A 4,972-nucleotide genomic window follows, 5' to 3' on the forward strand; every position below is an offset into this window, starting at 1 on the left:
CCCCCCATGCACACAACCCAATGCACACAACACCCCATGCACACAACCCCTCATGCACACAACCCCCCATGCACACAACCCCCCATGCACACAACCCCCAATGCACACAACCCTCCATGCACACAACTCCCCATGCACACAACCGTCCATGCACACAACCCCCCATGCACACAACCCCTCATGCACATAACCCCCCATGCACACAACCCCCATGCACACAACCCTCCATGCACACGACCCCCCCATGCACATAACCCCCCAGGCACACAACCCCCCATGCACACAACTCCCCATGCACACATAATTGTTTTTAAAATACAAAGAAATCTCTTTTTATTAAGAGATGGGGTAAAGATCCCCGCCTTCACAAGATTAGAATTGCCACAGCCCTTCTATACTTAGAGAAGGGAGGAGATGTCAGGGGCAGCCCTGCTTATACACTGAAGGCCTAAAATCAGCAATAGGCCTGTCATACATGTATACTAACACCAAGTCTTGGATCTCTGTGGAAAAACATTGAAACAGATGGCTATAAGCTATTGTAAACAGGCAGCTTTTGTGGAAATTTACAAGCCTCAGTAGTCATAGACCTTGTAAATAGGTAGCCTTGGCAGATAATACCAACTTAGATAAGGACAAGTGAATCATAGGCAGAGTCATAGTGACCTGTCCCCTGAACCTTCACCCAGCCGATACCCTGTTCTGAAAGATATCTGTATTTCCCCTGAACACCCACGCTCCAGTGTCATCCCCTTCCCCACGTACTGCCTTTTTGTGTTTATAACCTCTCTGTGAATAAGTAAAAATTATGTTTTGATTTAAAAAATAAGTAAAAATAAATTAAAAAGAGAGAGAGAGAGATGGGGTAAAGAAAGGGCAAACGAGAGGCAAGCATCAGGGACAAGATGATGGGCCAGGTGGGGGAAGACCGTTCAGAGAAATCCCATGGAGGAAGGGAAATATGTAGTTTATTTATGGGTGTCCTAGTCACTGTTCTATCGCTGTGAAGAGACACCATGACCAAGGCAATTTATAAGTGAAAGCATTTAATTGAGGATTGCTTATAGTTTCCGAGGGTGGGTCCATGGTCATCATGGCACGGAGCAGACAGGCATGGCACTGGGGCCATAGCTGAGAGCTTTATGTCCAGATCCTCAGGCAGGAAGTGGAGAGAAAATAACCCCTGGCCTGACGAGGGCTTTTGAAACCTTAAAGCCCACCCCCAGGGACCCCCCTGTTCACCAACAGGAACCAGACATTTAGGTACTGATCCTGCAAGAACTATTCTCATTCAGAACACCACAATATGTTTTAGGGGAGCCAGTAGGGAGGTTTCACACCACATGATTTAGTTCAGCATGACAAAGAGCACAGAGGAAGGAAGCACTGGTTAGGACTATAAACTAGGGGCTGCTGTTAGACCACAGGACAAAGCTTCTTAAAGCTCTGTTTCAAGGAGGGAAGCTACAGAGGTGTGTGTGGCCCTATTTCTTCAGCCTGTGAGGTTTGTCTTTTGTTTGTTTGTTTGTTTTTTGGTTTTGTTTGTTTGTTTGTTTGTTTTTTGAGACAGAGTTTCTCTGTATAGCCCTGGCTGTCCTGGAACTCACTCTGTAGACCAGGCTGGCCTCTAACTCAGAAATCTGCCTGCCTCTACTTCTCAAGTGCTGGGATTAAAGGCGTGCGCCACCACTGCCCAGCAGGGGTTGTCTTCTTATAGTGAGTGACCAGTGTCTTTTTTCAGATATATTTTATTTATTTATACGTGTGTGTGTGTGTGTGTACCATGTGTGTGTACCGTGTGTGTAGGTACCTATCTAAGCCAGAGAAGAACACTGGAGCCTCTGGAGGAAGAGAGTTACAGTGTTTGTGAGCCTCCTGGTGTGAGTGTTGTGAGATGAACTCAGGTCCTCTGCAAGAACAGCAGTCATCCTTAACCACTGCGTCATCTCTGCAGCCACGGCAACCAACATCTTTAAAGGACAGGCCGTGCTCTAACAAAAACCAAGAACGGAAATGAGCCCTTGATCCCTTTAGCTGCTTCTGGGCTATATTTGATCACAACCTCGATCAAAATGACACTTCTTCCCAAATAGTCTGTTTCCTGCTAATGTCTGAGCTCATGTCTAAGCCCTTACTTCAGTGTTGAGGGAGCTGCTGGCAGCCACCTGGCCCGGCCTTGGCTCTCCCTGACTCATGCTTCACCACCGAAGGACACGTACTTTTCCCACTATCCACGGCTACCCAGATGGTTGGTGGCCTGGTGCCACTGCCTGTTCCCCCTCAACACACTTACCTAACTATAATTTTGGAGAGATTACTTTGGCCCAGTAGCCATGGCAACCAACTAACCAGAACAATACAGAAGTAGTTAGGTCTATGTTAATGATGTTGAAGCTATCCACACGGCCTAGAAGAAAGACGGAAGGGAAGCTCACAAGACCGACCGTCACCTAGAGTTGCAGCCTTTACTTCTCCCAGGCCATCATCGATGATAGGGTGGGACTTTGTGGTGATTTGGGGGGTCACCCATACTCTTTAAGTAACCCCAATAGACTCACCAGTTCCCAAGCTGAACCTCAGTGGAATGGTTTGTCATTGGTGTCCTATCTGGACTGAATAGATGCTTGTTCGTGTCTCCCCAGGAAAAGTGAACACAACAAGTACCAAGTATGTAGGCTCAAGTGACGATGAGACCTGCCTTCAGTCGTCTGCAGAGTTCCTCCTCTGTTAGATTATGGGCAAGTTTCTCAGCCCCTGCCTCCTGAGCCTCAATTTCCTCATCTGTATAATGGGGTCAGATATATCTGCCGGACAGAGCCTTTACAGGGACTGACCGGATGAGGTAGACAGAAAAGGGTTAGTTAGACATAGTGGGAATGTGACATGTGACAGCCGGCACCTTCCTAAAGTGGGTCATTGTCATGTACCCGGTAATACTCGCTTTGGTACCACAATGCCTCAAAAACCTGCTGGAAAGAACTTAGAGAGGAAAGAGATTTTGGCTCAAAACTTCAAAGTGCGTGGCAGAGTGTCTTAGGACAGCAGAAGTGTGGGGCGGAGGCAAGAGAAAAATGGGTTAGAAGGGAGAAAACATAGGCTGGCTATAGCCTTCAAGAACCAGCCCCTAATGACAAATGCCCACCAACTAAGCCCCACCTTCTAGGGCTCCCAGTCTCCCAAAATAGGACCCTTATTTGGGGAATCTGAAACCGCTACAGTGCATAGGTGGTTTCAGCCTCCCCCCCCCCACCCCGCAACATGGTTGCCCCATGAAGCCAATTTCACAGTCTCCATTAAGATTTCCCATTCCACCTGCTTTTTTTTTTTTTATTGATAAACAATTGTCATCGTATAAGTTTATCTTTTAGAAGCATGTGTCTCGGCGGCTTCTCACGAGGCAGTGTGTAATCTCACTGTGGTCTAACTCCCGAGCCTTTTTTCACCTCCCTCTGTCCTCCCTTGCTGTCAGTCACTCGTCACCGCCTCCTGCCAGCACCCCACTCGTCAATCTTTATCTCTGTGAAACTTCCTTCCCTGGACATTTCACACAAGCGGCTTTGTTCAGTGCGTTGGCCCTCCCACAGCACCGCCAAGATCAATCTGTGCTTCCGCCTAAGTCAGAAAACCACCGTCCTTCCTTTTAACGGTTGAGTAAGATTCCATTGTGTGCTCATTCTGTTTTCTTCACTGAGGGACATTTGGGCTGTTCTACCTTTTGGCTATTGTGCCTTCACAATAGTTCTGCTAAGAACATCAGAGCTGGAGTTTTAGGGTGAACTTGCCCATGGCTTTGAGTATATTTCTATAAGATTATTGATTGCTAGGCCAACTCTTATGTCTAAATCTTTGCAGATTGGCCAGGCTACTTAAAAAAAAAAACAAAAAACCTGTGCCTTTAAAAGTTTATTATGCTTATCTATGTATTTATATGAGGTGGGGTGTGTATGTCACAGTGCCTATACTTCTCTCCTTCCACCATGCTCATGCTGGGAATTGAACTCAGGTCCTCCAGTCTGGCAGCAAGCACTTAAATACGTTGAACCATCTTGCTGGCCCAAAGCTGCATCTTTTTATTTTCTTAGCAGTCTTCCACTGGGATTCTAATGCCTCCGAATGCTCACCCAAACTAGCAGTTTTGTGCAGTTATTTTTCTGCTTTGCATTTACGGCTGCCCTGAAGGGCGAGAAATGCTTCCCCATTGAGCTGTGACTTGCACTTCCCTAAGCAATGCATGTGACAGAATGCCTTTCTGTGCACACTGCCCAGCTGTGTGAAATAGCTGCTTTGGAGAAAAGCCTACGCAGACTTCTATTTGCACTCTTTTTAATTGAGTATCTTTTAATATTTACAAATACCTTGGCCATATAGCTAGGCTCTTCTCTGATGAGATCAGAACTTAAAATAACCCATTTATTTTAACCTACGTTTTGCCACAAGGTTGGTTACCTGGGTTGAGATACCATGCATCCATCTCCTCACATCTTCCCGGTGAACTTCTGCCTTGAGTTATCTTTTGTGTGCGTGTGTGTAGTATGAGTGTTCACATGAACATGTGTGTGGTCCACATGACATTTGGAGACATGATCTCACTTGGAACCATTAGTCAGACTGACTTAAGGAATCCCCCTGTCTCAGCCTCCCTACCAGCACTAAAGTTGCAAGTGTGTGTGTGTGTGTGTGGTGTATATGTATGTGTGGGGTAGGGTGTGAGTATCAGTATGAGAGTGTGTGTGGTATGTCTATGTGTGTGGGAGTAGTATGTATATGTATGTGTGGTGTGTGTGAGTGTGAGAGTGTATGTGTGGTGTGTATGTATGGTGTGTGTGTGTATGTGTTATGTATGTGTGTGTGTGGTGTATGTGTGAGTGTGAGAGTTTATGTGTGTGTGTGTAGTGTGTATATGTGGTATGTGGTATGCATATGTGGTGTGTGTGTGGTGTGTATGTGTAGGGTGTGTGTGTGGTGTGTGAAA

This window comes from Grammomys surdaster, unplaced genomic scaffold (assembly GCF_004785775.1).
Source record: "Grammomys surdaster isolate TR1022 unplaced genomic scaffold, NIH_TR_1.0 144, whole genome shotgun sequence".
NCBI classification, from domain to species: domain Eukaryota; kingdom Metazoa; phylum Chordata; class Mammalia; order Rodentia; family Muridae; genus Grammomys; species Grammomys surdaster.